General features: G+C 29.0%; 1 protein-coding gene across 3 annotated transcripts in view; it reads right to left on the minus strand.

Moving 5' to 3' along the window:
• Positions 1 to 15,760, minus strand: part of LOC107452888 (uncharacterized) — a 77,552-nt gene that overhangs the window by 30,318 nt on the left and 31,474 nt on the right. Inside the window, exon 1 of one of the 3 annotated variants that reach the window (XM_043044688.3) lies at positions 2,481 to 2,801. The exons of the other annotated variants lie outside the window; for them this stretch is intronic. The gene's annotated coding sequence lies outside the window, so the exon portion shown is untranslated. Of the gene's footprint in view, positions 1 to 2,480; positions 2,802 to 15,760 lie in introns of those variants that run through there. 3 annotated transcript variants of the gene reach the window in all.

A 15,760-nucleotide genomic window follows, 5' to 3' on the forward strand; every position in this document is an offset into this window, starting at 1 on the left:
AAAATTAACACTAATATTAAAAGAACAATAATGGAAATGATACATGGGCACAACATTCTAGTAAAAAAAGTGTTTTTAGATTCCATTTATTAACACCTATGCCTTTGAACTATTTGTTATGAAGATTACTTTGCTACAAACGGGAATATCAAGCTTTTCAGCAACGAAAATTCACTAGGAATTAATTTTCATCTAAAAGTTAAAATAAATAGCCGCATATATAGAATATATGTGTAATAATATTCTATGATGTGGATAAAATTATGATACGCAAGGATTGGATAAAAATATCGAAACACATCTAACTCACTTTATGTTAACAATCTTTCTTTTCGTAACAGATGCTTTGGATGATTTTACATGGTAAAATTTTTGGTACAATTTGAAGAATCCTGCTTGAAGCATTAATTAGAAATGTCATTTTTACGTATGCAAAATTTGAATCGACCAAAAGGAGTGTAGGAAGTTTAGAGTTGATTTCCTTTTTCAATAGCACTATAGTTAAAAAAGCATTCTAACATAAAGAAATTTCATTAATTGCTGGTATTAGTGAAGAAGGAAGAAGTTTCTAACTTCCTTTCCTTTCTTCAAGTTTTGCATGCGTAAAAATGACACCATTTCTATAAAGCTTCAATCATGATCTTTAAAAATGTGCCAACAGTTTTGTCATCTTCCAAAATATATGTAACGAAAAGAAAGATTGTTTGCATAGAGTATAGAAGTGTTTCCATAGTTTTGTCCATCACTTATAGATAATTTAATAAAAGGTATAGGTAATAATTAGGATTTATATTGTATCAGTGATATCTTAAAACTATGTGATGAAAATAGCGTTAACAGTTGGCTCTTGAGCATTATAATTTATTATTTAAAACAAGGTCACAGAAATTCTTTTCGGAGTACTGTTAGCGTTTTTGAAATTCAATCCGATAAATCCAGGAAATGTTTTGCGTACGTTTTAAAGGCTTTTATCGATATTTTTAAAAAGTTCACGGGAACAAAAATCCTGCTTAAATTATCGCACTGTATGGTAATAACGGTTTTTTTTTTTTAAGTAAATAAACATAATTCTGGTATTTAAAACTAAAATATATGGTATTTAAATCATTCACTTGGTAATTTTTCAGTTCATATGGTTAGGGTTAGCCAGAAATTCTGGTTTTCAGGGTTGTTTTGATCATATTTTTTTTCTCAGTGTAGAATTAGCAAGGTTTTAAGTTGTATGCAATTTTAAAGGTAAAATTCGTATAGAAAATTTAGCAGTAATTTACATTCATTAACCATTTAAAGGGAAAAAAACATGAAATTATTATTATTGACAGTATTTAACTATAGGTGGATTTAACTTTTTTCTTTTGGTTAATTTAGCCTTTTAAAATAAATCTTTTTTGTGTCAACGAAAACATTTTAATTTCTTGGCTGTAGGTTAATTTCTTTTAATGGCAATTCAACTTCGCTCGCATAAATTAATAAAATTTTTTATGCAGAAAAATGTCAACAAAGATGTATTAATTATTAACTTTGGAAAGATACTTTTAAAATTTATATTTCGACACACAAATTTCAACAACTTGAATTGTTTTGAAAGTCAAATGATTATTATTATGTATTTATTATTAAATAACCAAAAGGAAAGCACCTTCATAAGCAAATGGAGTATCTAACATGCATAATTACAATAAAACGAATCATTATCTCTCAATGAAGCAACAAGTTAATAACATTGGAGCAGTTAAACTGCAATTCAAAAATTAACTTAATATTCGTAGATTTATTTGAAATTGCAAACCTACATAACTGCAGTAAAAAGAATTTATAAACTCTTGATATTGTGGAAGAAGTTAAAAGGAATTTCTTGAAATAAGAAATGTCTAATATTTACAAACTAAAATATAGTTTTATAAAATTATACAATTATTCATAAAATATCTTAAAATTCATAAACAACGGACTTGTTCTACATTAGTTTGTATTTGTTTAATAAATAATACAATTTTACTAATAAAAATAGAAAGGATCTAGCATGCCTAAAGCTACAGAAGTATAATTTCCTAATTTCTATTTATTACATTAAAAAAAAAACTACATTTAATTTCATAAAAAATCTAATATTCACAAAAAAAATGAGAAATATTGGAAATATTTTAACTAAGGGTTTCAAGAAATAATATTCAATTTCAAATTATATACGTTAGTTAATTTAGGAACATTTAAAATAGTTATTGCCAAATATTTAGCAGCAATCTAACACGCATAAAACTATATAACTACAATCAAACACTTAAAAAGAATATTCTTAATAACAGTGCACAAACTAGATTTAAACTCAATAAATTCACAAAATAATCTAAAATTTAAAAACATGGTAGTAAAACAGTTTGCATTTGTTTGTGAGATATTTATAGGAAACAAATAACTTAAAGGTGTTTTTACAAGAAGAATGGAATTAAAATTAAACATTAAAAAAATGTCTTACTTACTCTTAATAACAATGAAAAAAACTAGCCAAAAATAACAGAAAGTAACTGAAAAAGTTAAACATTCATATTAAAGCAGCGGAAGTTTTGCCATTCTCTCGAACTACGCCTTAAACGACGATATGTTCAGTTATTACGTCCACGAACGGAAAATTTTATAATCTGAAAGAACTTTGCTCCAGTAATCAGTCTTGAGACCGTAATCTAATTGTTCCAACACTATCGTATCTAGTATCAACAGAAACTGTTAGGAACGTGTATATATATGAGGGGCAAGTGAATTCTTAGGTTTCAAGGACGTTTTCCTCCTGGACCCACTGGACACAGGGAGGGAACAGTGAGATAAGATTTCATGCAAAAATAAACAACTCCTTCCGCTCTAGAGTGAATCAGTTCACTAATTTAGTCACCGATTTTAATCATTCGGTTTGCAGTTAAATCGATTACGTATGAATTTTCTAATTCCCTATGAATCGTTTCCACGCGAAGATCCGTGATGCTCATATGTTGTAGTTATCAGCCCGTGAGAGGCTCTAACTATTTCATCTGAGTGGGAATGTATGATAAAGGATCCGTGATATTTTTATTTAACCCTTTATAAGGCTGTATACCAGCTACTTCATTGGTTTTTAAATGTCCTGGGAAGCTATTTTCTCACCTGTGATCTGTGCGGCCAACAGTTAAGGTTAGCGTGGGGTCTAGAACACTGGGGAGCTACATTTTCTCTAATGCATTACATATATTTTATCACTTCCCATCGGCTTTATTTGTAGTTACAAACACAGAATTACTAGTTTATGACCAATTCATAACAGAAGGCAAAAATTTTAAAAATTTAACCCACCTTCTCACCATAAAAAATGGTTTTAAAAATCAAATTAAAATTAGATAATAAGCTTAATGAATTTCTTTTTATAAATCTATTTTAATCTCAAAAATATTATAACGTATCATTACTAGAAGAAGAAAAAAAAGGTTGAAAAAAATTGAAAATTTATAATTGTTTTGGAATTGCACAGTCTCACAAATAATGGCTTTATATGACATCTAAATAGTTGGGTTATGGTAATGGGTAAATGGATTTAAAGTAATGCAACGACAATCCGTGCCTTTTGTGAGGATGACATTTTAATCAAACTGTTCCTTAATATAGTTTAAAGATAGGTATTTTGTAAGTTAACAACAGTACACCGAAACATTTTTTTACCTATTTAGGCATCGTGTCATTATTATCATTATTATTTTGACAAAAACGCTCTCACAAATAGCTTTTCCGGACAATTCGAAAATGAGGCTTATCATTATATTACTCCAAGCCTTTCATGTCTTTTATATTATTGTGTTTCGGCATATAGTAAATTTTAGCTCATAGGAACCGAACAGAAGAATGAATAAATTAAAAATGCATTTTATACGTTCTCATGAAAAAAATGTGAAAAAGTGGTATTGTAAACTGATCGACATAATCACAGCATGATTGTTTATAGACATTCATTTTAAAGAAAACTTAAGAAAGGCAATTCATTAACTTAGAGTTCTGTAAGCATTAATTATCTAACTTTAAATTCAACTCTAAAAAATTATTTTCCCCTGATTGAACCATAATATAATGCAGAATAATGAAATTTTAAATTAAGCCATAATTCCATTTAAGCTGAATTACTATATTGTGAATTTTAGCTTAAGAAACGTAATAATAAACAATATTAAGTTTACAGCAAATTTTAAAGATGTTATGGTCCAATAGGCTCGAAAAGAATATAAATGTTGTCTACAAAATATATATATATATTTTTGGCATTGTTCCAATAATCTATAATTCCGTAATAGCTCAAAATGACTCAAACTTAAAAATAATAAGAGACAAAAATAGTTAAAAATTAATAACTTTTTCAACAGTGAAAATTCAATATCGATCTATCACTAAATTTCATTCTTTAATAAATAGAATATTTTTGAGAATAATTTTCCCAATAATATTCTGTACCGAATAGGAAGAATTGAAAAGGTAGCAATCATCACAAAAAACCTCATCGACCTCAATTTAAGAATTCAATTTATGCTTCACAAAGTTCCCACCCTTATTCTAGAGCTTTTTCATCCTACAGACACCCCTCCATTTTCATAGAAATAGAACATCCCTCTATCTTTAGGTAGGGAGGGTGGAAGGTGCAGGGCGGCAAACCGAAAGATCGAAAAGAGAACCCTCCTCTAAGGCTGTCAGAGCTGTCCGGGGCGGCGGGAGGCATGGCAGGAGAAGGTCCGCCCCGGGCATCCTGATGACCGCTAACGACTATTTCGTCGGAACGGGCCGCGTCTTCTTCTGCTTACGTCGATAATAACGGTTCGGAAGGACTCGCGGGATTTTCTTTGTTCTGTGGAAAGGTGGCCTGTACAGCGCGCTGTAATTTTATCCAATGCGGTTGGAAACTAGTTTTTTTTTTCTTTTTACCTTCTTAAAAAAAATTTCCCAATAACTCGCCTGTGAAGAATTTCTTGAAATTCGATGATTTTAAAAATTTCTTCCAAGTTTCTCGCAGAGTTTTATAATGTTTCTAATCAAGAATTAGTACCGTATAATAACGTTTTTTTCTTCCAAATACTCTCTGAGGGAAACAGATCTGAGTTATAGTTTGCTAGCTGCTAAGTTTCTTGCAGAATTTTATATCGTTTGTTCATTAATTTAGGATTATAAATAAATGAGTCATAAGACATCGCCATAGCGGTGTGGGAAATGGATTCGGCCCTGATTTGTCTTTCACGGCTACCGTGGTTTTTCTTGTTTTGTTTTTTCACTTTTATTTATTTTCTATTTTTTCATAGGCAACTTAGCGTTTTATTTTCTTTAAATGTATTTTTTTTTCCTGTTTCATGCCTAGCGATCTTTAGAGTGGAGGCCTATTTTCTATTGCTCGAGGCTGTCAACTCTTTTTTGAGGCAAATCATTGTCAAATTTTCATCCAAAAATCATTGTCAATGTTCATCTTCGTAACCTTGCAATTTTGAAACCAACCCAGAAAACAAGGGAACTTCTGGATCAAGTATTAGGATAATTTTGCCTTCCTGGTGGCAAGGGAACTATAACCCATGCTCAGTTTACCACTGATAATATTTTACGTCAGCACTGTGGTCGGTGCAAGCCGAGTGCTGAATTCTTTTCGACCAGCCATCACTGGAATTTGAACACGGGTCCCTTCATTGGGAGGCGTGCGCTCTATTCCCTGAGCCACCACGACTCCATTATTAGTCTATAAGTGAAATAAGTAACTGGCATTATTATACCTCGCTACCATCTTAAAATTTAAAAATAAAATAAGTTTTTTAAAATCATAAATTTAAAGCAGCTGGTGTTTTAAATGTTTCTAATGTCAAGAATATAATTAGAATTATAATCAGTTGAAGTTGTTTTTTCAGTATATTCTACGAAAGAAATATTTTCTTAGCATAATTATACATGGCTGGAATTTTTAAATTGAGGGCAATAAATATATATATTTTTATTTTATATATTGAAACATATTTAATATAATCACATTAATAGAATTTCATACATTGGTTCAGAATATTTGTTTTGATATTGTTAGGACAACCCTATTATTATTTTGAACATAGGTTTAGAATAATGGAATCAACATTGTTTGGGCAATTAACATTATTATTAATATGAATATTGAATCAGAGCTAAATATTTCAATGACAATTGAATTATTGTATTAGAAAAATAGTTTATTGTTAGGGCTATCAAAATCATGGTTAATATTTTCAGTTACGGTTAATAATTACTTAAATATTTTTAGATCAATATTATTATTTTGAGTATTGCTTCCATATAATAAGTTTAATATCGATAAAGCAATCAAAATTATTTGGAACAATGAATTTTCGTTTCATATTGTTACAACAATGAAATTGTTTTGCGAATAGTTTCAGAATAATTAGTTTGATGTATCTAGAAAAGTTCTAAACATTATTTTGAACACAGGGTCAGAATATGTATAGAAGGAAAAATCAAATTTTAACAGTATTCATCAAAAGAAATTCTTAACCAATTTAGTCCTCTAAATTAATAAAATCACAATATAATTATAATGAATTTTTTAAACAATATTGTTTATTAAACGAAATACACTAATTTAATCTGTATTTGTTTACCATATAGTATATTTTTAAATGTATAGTATTTTCTTTCACATAAAAAACAAAAATGGCTACAAAAAAAAATATAGGTCAAAAAATAATAAATCAATTATCCTAGCAAACTGAAAAATATTTATTTAAAATCATGCCTACAAATGCGGAAAAAGAAGCATGTAATGTATTTAAGAGCTAGTTGAGCAAAGGTGTTTTGAAAAACCTCTCATTCAAATTTGTAGAAGTCATAAAAAAGTTCAATGATTACCCGTGAACACAATGATTACTTGAGAATTTTATAACAGTTCCCTTGAAATTCTCGCTCTTGCGTGATACTTGAAACCTTGGCCTTAACTCCAACCTTCAATTTGATGTTGAAATAAGTAATCAGGGGTAACGATATATTTTTTTTCTTCCAATTTTTTCAAGCGTGTTTCATTTTTAATCGGTTGTATATCCAAGTAAAATGGTGTTAATTGTAAGATGACTTGCACATATTTTTTTAAGAAAAATGCTAATTAAAATTTATTTCTAAACTGGCTTCTTTATCATCTCACACAAATGTTTAAAAATAATTGCGCTTGAATTTGTTAAACATTGAAATGGCATTTACAAGCTTAATAAATAATTAATTACAGAAAAATATAATAATGATTTTTCTTCTTAATATAGTAAAAAGCATCATAATGATTAACTTCTTCAGTTTCTATAAAGTGTAATAAAATTTAACTCTGTATATTACAATGTATTTTTTTTTCTTTCTAAATTTAAATAGAATTCTTGAAAGTAAATTAACATAATTAAAATACAAAACAAAAGCTATCATAAAGTAATTATAATAATAATTATTTAAATCCTAATAATAATTTACATTGAGTATGCTTATTTTAAAAACATCCTTATATATCTAAAAAAAAAAATTTAATTGCATATTTAATAAAAAAATAAATGCATGGTCAAGCATAATATATCGTTCTCATTATTATTTTTGACAGAAAATTAAAGTTAATGTAAATTGATAAGCTTTAACTACAGTACAGTAAAAAAAACTAGTTTAGCATAAACGGTCTAAAGGAAGCAATTCAAGTTTTATTTTACTAACAGGCAAAAGCTGACATTTAATCCCGATAGGTATACATTTACAGGGTGATATTAATTAGCTAAAGTTTATTTATTGTAAGGTAGAAAAATATTGGCATTGATTTAAAACAAAATAAATAAAACATGAATTTAACATTAAAAAGCAATAATATTTTATAAAACTATAAAATAGCAAATATGAATTTATTATAACTAAAATTAATCTTGGGTGCCATCATCACAAAAATAAATCTCTGTAGGTCACAAAAGTAATTATGTCAGATAAATATCTTAGTTAAACAACAAACGCAGTTTTTTCTCATAAACAGGACTAAATCAAATGCACAATATTAAAAATAAAAAAAATCACAGTAAAACGTAAATAAATTAAACAGAATTATAGTGCTAGAAACTATGTGTGATACGAAAACAAAATAGAAGAAAGATGAAATTTTAAAAAAATGACATTGAGGGAATATGAATTCCTAATTTGGTTAGATTAAATAAGGGGGAAAATATTAAATTATGTGTAAAATAATTTTAATATTTTGTTCTGATATTAATTTTTTTTTATCTAATATAATTTTTTTCTAATATTTTCTACTAATAATATAACTTACATTTTGTTTAAAAAATTAAAAAAAAAGGAAGAAAATAAGCAAAAAGAATAGTAAGAATATCCAGATAAAAGTGAAGATGCATGTGCTCACAAAAAATAAATACCATTTAAGCTCATTTTCTTTACAGATATTTTTACTATAAAATAGGCATAAATTGTAGAACTGAATTATGCAATTCATAATTGAGTAGCAAATTATCAAAATTTTAACCATCACTAAAATTAGATTGAAATAGTTATCAGTGCTTGTGGTGACATTGCTTGCAGGCTGCTTGTGCGCTATTTCTTATTTTTCATAACTCCCCATATAGTACATTTTTCAACCAAAAATTATTTATTCTATCGCTTTTTAAAAGGCTGAATTTTCTGTTAGTTTTTACAAAAATATTCAGTTTTGCACAATCTAATTTTATTTATTTATTATTACTTTATTTTATATTATTATTTTATTTTATATTATTATTTTATTTTATATTATTATTTTATTTTATATAATTATTTTATTTTATATTATTATTTTATTTTATATAATTATTTTATTTTATTTATTTATTTTTAAATTTTGAGAATTATGATTTTTTTAGTAAGTAGAAATCGGAATTTTAACCATCCATTAACCAATTATAGGAGTCACTGAAATCAGATTGAAATAGTTGAGAGTATTTAAGGAGACATTGTTAGCAATCAGCTTGTGCGCTATTTCTTATTTTTGATTGTACCCATATAGTAGGTTGCTCTACTAAAAATGATTTATTATATCGCTTTTAGAAATGCCGGAATTTCTGTCAGTTTTTATAAATTATTAAATTTTACTCAATTATGTATCAGATATTAAAAACAAAAATAGAGAATGATTTTAGAAAATAGTGTGGTTTGTGGTCTTATTACAAAATGTGCTCATTTTTGTAGCAAATAGTGCTTATTTTTGGCTTAGGGATTAAAAAATTTTTAATTTCGCCACAACGATATTCTGAACAGTGGGGGTCGTCCGGATCAACCAAGAGAGTATTTTTTTATCCAAAATTGCTGCACCATTCATTTTTTTTCCTTCTAAATTTGGAGAATATAATGATTTTTGTTAAGTTGTGTGGTTCTGTATTTTTACATATATCTCTTCTAGCAAAATGTGTATTTTTGGCTTGTGGATTAATATTTTTTAAATTTGCCGCATCCATATTCTGACCAGTGAGGGGGGGGGGGTTGTCCGGATCAACCACGTGAGTATTTTAGGTCCAAAATTGCTGTACCATTAATGCATTCGAAACTGAATCTCAAAGTCAATAGCGCATCTAACATTGGGAAGATGGGTGGGTGTTGGTTGGGATAGACAGGCAACTTGATTACAGACCATCGTTCGTCATCATCTGTAAATGGAAGGAGGGGATATTATGGAAGGGGACCCCCCTTAAGCCCTTTACAATCTTGCAGAACCCCCCCTTTTCCATCTACTATCAGTTTAAGCATGCTCCACCTGTCACTACGCAGATAAGCCGATACAGCGCGCCTTTCTCATTGGCCAGTCACGAGTTGCAGTACCGGGGCTCCACCCTAATCCCTTAACGCCATGGATGCAGCCCCCTCCTCAGTCCCAGTTTTCCTGCCAGCATGGGAAATTTCGAGTTTCCTATTGCTTTCCATCATATCGGGGTCCCCCACCGATATTTTGAACGGGCCCCTTGCAAGAAAAGGGGTTTAGAGAAATAGAAAGGGGTATGGGGAGGGGGAGCGGTAATCCGATCGAGATCCTACTTAGGAATCTGTTATTTTCAGTGAATGGTGCGGTTTTTAAAAAATTTTCGCATTTCATCGTCTAGTCTAGGTCGACGAAGGAAATTGTTTTGCACCCTCGGTAAAAGAATGGTGCGAGCGCGAGAACTTCACTATTATCCCATTTCTCGTTTTAGTGGAGAGAAAACTTCGTGAAGCGGCTTAGCAACTCGCTCGGTACTACCGCAAAAATCTGCTCGCCAGTATTTTTAATCCTTCCCCCACCCCTTAAGAGATCTCGCGTGAAACTAAGAATTGCTGAGCTAAAGTATCTTCTGCGTAATGTTGGTGATATAATTAAAGGTTCTGTACGAAATAAATAAAATTCTCTATGTATTATTAGCGCAAGAATGCCTACAAATAATAAATGAAAGGATTGATATAAGTTGTTAGTACTACCTATAGAAGCGAGATAGCGGTGATTTTTATAGATTATAAAATGCATATCTCAGTTATTTGCCTGATAATATAGTGTGAAATCTTTTTGTTTGCAATAACGTTCACTTTACGTTTAGATTAATATGTGATGATAACATAATAAGGGCAACGCAAACGAGTTTCATGCATATTGTAGATTAAACTTGTGAAGTTGAAAAACTGACCCATTCTAAAATGAATGTTCTTTCTTAATGCGACAATGGAGCGGACAAACGCTAAATACTTTTGCTATTTGTACCCTCCCACCTCTTATGTATAGTCTAGCAATCACGAGATGAGTAATCACGTGATGAGTTGCTTTCACTACTAAAGGCGGAGACTTATCCCTCGATTGCCAGAGAGTATTGAATATTTGAAAATAAGGCGTGGCTACATCCAAACTTAATGGACAGTGAGCAAGAAACGGAACAACCTGAATAACTTTTGATCTAATGATCGGATCTTCACGTTCTAGGTCTCAATCTTAATGATTCGAAGGGGTAACCTCAAACAGGGTAATTAATACAGACGATAGTTCAAGTTTCGAAATCCGACGCAAAAATGTACTTCCTCTGAATAACATACCCTTGTTTTTTCAGCTACAACCGGTTGACCATTTCATGAGATATCGAATTTTGAAAAAGTCGGTATTTTTAAAATTCGATTTCTTGATTTGAACAAATCCTGTATTTTACCTTCTAAAATTGCAGTTTTTAAAATGATGTAAAAAATTGCAATTCAAATATTTTTCGACTACTATTGAGCAAAATAAAAATTTACTCGAAATTATATTTCTCATGGAATTATCTTTGGATAAACGAATTTTATAATTGCAAAACTTTTTAAATTCGCTTAGAAAGTTAAAGATATAGTGTAATACACAAATAGTAAAATTAACATGAAGGGGTCCAAACTTTGAACCGCTGACCAAACTATTGGGACCCCATATCCCCCCCCCCCCCTGTACTTCGAAGTTCACAAATCCTAATCCGCCGAAAAAGATGTTATTTATTCAGAGAAAGAACGTTTTTGTGTCTCATTTCGTAACTTATAATATCATCTGCACTAATTAATTAGCATATTTGAGGGAATCTCCCTTGAATCATTAAGATTGAGTCCTAGAACGTGAAGATCCAATCATTAGATCAATAGTTATTTAGGGTGGTCCATTTTTTATTTTGCTCACTTAACAAAGAAAAACTTTATTATATTCCAGCAAAAAAGTTAATTGTATTTTCTCTTATATAGTAACATGTTTAATTTAAATCAAAACATTTAGCTCACTCGAAAAGGATCCTTTTTTCGTATTTCATAGCTATTATCATCGTTTATTTATTTTCAGTTTATTATTATTAGGATTTTTCAAATTAAGCGATTTTTGAATTAAGGGTGACAATTAAATGTGAAAAATCTGTTCACTACGTACAATTATTTCATGTCTTAAATCATTTTTTACACATTTTCAATGCCAATTTTAGTGTCTTTTTTTTAATCATTAAGAATCAATTATTATTATCATTTAAAAAATATTATTTTCCGCACAATTTTATTTAGGTCTACTTTCTATTTCTATGCTTTAAAAGTCCAACAAATACGCATCCCTTCAACTATAATAGGAAGCATCGAAACATTTTATCTGCAGTTTCTTATTTGAACTTGATTTTTATCTAGAGTATATTAAGAATTTAAGCTGTTCCTTTCTGGACTATGAGATAGAAATCAACGGATTCCATAGCATATTTCATAAACAATAGTATTACAGCAGTGATATTTACAGCTTTTGTTCGTGTAATTTTCATATTTACATCAAATAATTTATTCTTTTATTTTCAGGTACAAGTTCCAAACATGTTTTTACATTTTTTTCACAAGAAAAAAATAAAATAAATACAAAGCCATTGGCTTCTCTAAAGAATATTATATCAGCCTGCACATTTTTACCTGCAATAAATAATACACATTTACAAGAAGAAAAAAAAAATGTATCATCGGCCATTGGCCTTCGAAAAGAAGAGAAAGATGCACAAACTTGAGGAGCACGGTCCGATGAGGAGGAGCAAGGTTTTTTCCTCATTTTATGAAGCTCATTTCCTGTGTTATGCAATCTCAGTTGACAGTCGCACACGTGACAAGAACTCTTAATAGTTGGGGTGTAAAGAGTACAGAAACCTGTTCCTTTGCAGAGATAGGAAAGGCGGCGGTACATATCGAGATGTGCATCTGTACCTTCTTCATGAGACTTTTTTTCCCTTGAATCTTCAGAAATAATAATAACAATAATAATAACAGCCGCTGCTTAAAATTTATGGCCTGGGGACATTTTTATCGGTCGTGGACTTTTTTTTAAAGGTCTTTGCGTGGACCATGAAAAATAGTTTTCTTCTTTCGGTGTTTTTTGTTTTTATATTTCTTTGGTTCAGCTGAGATCACCGCCTCCCACGGCTACTTTCAGTCCCATGTGACGTCACTGATAGCGGATCAGTTCAAAAAACTTATTTGATTTTTGTGTATAAAATAAAAGGAATGAATAAATAAAAAAGAGTTGCATTACTGATAAGCGAGATTGACCATATTTTAGCAATTTTGTAGTCATTTGACAATGAGTTACCTCAATGGTGGATATAGACATTAGCAGTGGCGGTGATATAGACACTTTTCGGAACTAAGCAGTTCACTTTATCACTTGGATTGCATTTTCAGTATATTTACTATTTAGAATACATTTAGCATTTTTTGTGTAATTATTGAATTTCCAAAGGGCTATTTTCAGAACATAGGAATAACTTAAACATAAATTTTAATGAATTAATGCAAAATCAGGAAAAAAATTATGCATATAACTCATTGGTGTAATTAGTATAATTATATTATGCATTATCATACTAGAATTGATAGTTAGCAACAATATTAGCATTGAAATTATCATATGTGCTGCTTCGGTGCCCTAAGTTTAAAACACTTAAATTTTCAGGAAAACGCTTAAATTTTAAAACAAAAATTAAATTAGTGTACTATTAGTTAAAATAAAAAAAGATATTGTAAGTAAAAATTTTATCTAGAATAATTTTTATTAAGTAATTTTAATTGAAATTAGGAATGAACTTATTAAATTAAGAAAGTAAAAATGAAATTATTTTAAATTAAGAAATTAAAAATAAAGCCATTTTTAAATTAAAAAACTGAACTACAATCATTTTTAAACAATAAAAATTATAAAAAGATGTTTAAAGCAATATTACAAAATAGTACACTGGAAATAAAAATTTCATAATAAAAATTATACATTAAAAAAAACCTTATCCTGGTTTTATTTGCGTTGCAATTCGGTTTGTAATTCTGGTTTTATTTGCACTCTAATATTTTTAATTAAAAGTAAAAGTATTTATGTAATAATTTTTAGTTTAAATGTCTCAATTTTGGTATTCCATAACTATGATAGATTGGGAATTAATAATACGAAAAAGTAAAACAATTATTCAAAAAAAGCTACATTTTACAAACCATATATGTAATATATACTATTAGTGATCAAAACACTATTGCACAAAATTATACATTGACATTTCTTTTTTTCTGTAACATGACATGAACATAATGACAAAAATAAAGTTCATCGACTTATAAAAAATAAGCAGAAATAAAACAAGAGGTGACATTTTACTAAACGTTCCATTGATATGCAGCATGTAACATATAGCTATTATACTTATCATTGATACTTATCTCGTATCGCATAACATTTCATTCAAAGGATAATCCCGCACATTAAAAGTTAATGATTGCATTGATACATTCTACATGAAGGCAAATCTCAATAGAATTTTATGAAAGCTTCGAGGAAAACAGAATACATAATGTTAACGAAGTCCCCGTCACAGAAACTTCTTCGATTTGCAATCATGGAACAGAAAAAGGAAACAGATGATCCCACCGCACGAAGGAGCTTGTTTCCAACCGAATGTGTTTCTTTGTTCTCTTTATTTGAGTTAAATTAAGTATCTCGCGAAATGATCAGAACATCGTGGAAGCAAACGCACCTAGAACTGAATAAAATGTGTGCGTGACATTTTGTCTAAAATTATGATTTGTTGCTAAGCGTTTTCATGGTTGATTTTGTTGAATAGTAATTACTTCGCGAACAAAAATGTAAAGAAAAGAAGTAAACAGAAACAAATAGATGAGAAATTTAAAGTATACTTAATAAATGAAATTAATATTACTTGAAAGCATTTCTTGATTAAATAAATTAAAATAGTTATTTCATTAAAGAAGCAAAATAGTATTATCGGGGTATTAATATGAATAGCATGAAATAAATTTAATTCATATAGTTCTCTAAAGCTATAGTGTAAGAAGACTTAGTATGAAGTATTATTTTCTACGAGATATTTGTTCAAATAATTTTTCTAATTTTACATAATTTAAATTTATTCTTAATAAAAAAACTTAAAAAATCCAATTTTTTCCTGTTTTAAAATTATTTAGTACTAGAAATCTGGCATATTGTAAATAAAAGTTTGGATTACAGACATTTTACAATAATAATCCGAAAACGATTCCACAAATGGGCTAGTTATAGAATCGTTTGCAATGTCACAAACAAATCTTTAGTTTTCTTCTTTTACAGTAATTTTGTGATAAAACTAACATAAATTAAAAAGAAATGTTTTATATATAGTTTTGCAAAAGAAAAAAAACAGCAAACGATTCTGATAGAAACGTTTGCAGTCGCACAGAAATGTTTTATTCTAGAGAAGTTATTTGGTAAGGAAAAATCAAATACAATACAAAGAAATTGTATTACAGACAATTTTTACTAATATAATCAGAAAAAAACGCGGAGCTATAAGCGATAAGCAGAGAACTCGCCGCACTTAACTATACTCAATACTCAATAATCAGAAAATAATTCCATTCCAATGGAAGCTTTTGCCGTAGAACACTCAATGGGGAAAAGTACATTCTAATTAAGCATTTTGAATTACAGATTTTTATATAAATAATATATGTTGCTTAATTTAGAAAGAATCTTTTTCGAGAATGTTAATTTAAAAATTTCATGTTGCGAAACATATAAGGTCAACTACTACAGAAAGCGTAAAGCGAATACCTGAGGAAAGTAATGTTTATTCTATTTTTATTTAGGCAAAATTTATGTTTGGAAAAATTCTTAATAATAATATATGCACAAAATATAAATGTCTGAAGAAAAAAAACTTAAACTTGTGTCGTTACATTTTTATATATATTACCAGTCATCATTAGTAAA

The sequence above is a fragment of the Parasteatoda tepidariorum genome, chromosome 6, assembly GCF_982258835.1.
Source record: "Parasteatoda tepidariorum strain Cologne lab strain chromosome 6, Ptep-v5.0, whole genome shotgun sequence".
Classification (NCBI taxonomy): Eukaryota; Metazoa; Arthropoda; class Arachnida; order Araneae; family Theridiidae; genus Parasteatoda; species Parasteatoda tepidariorum.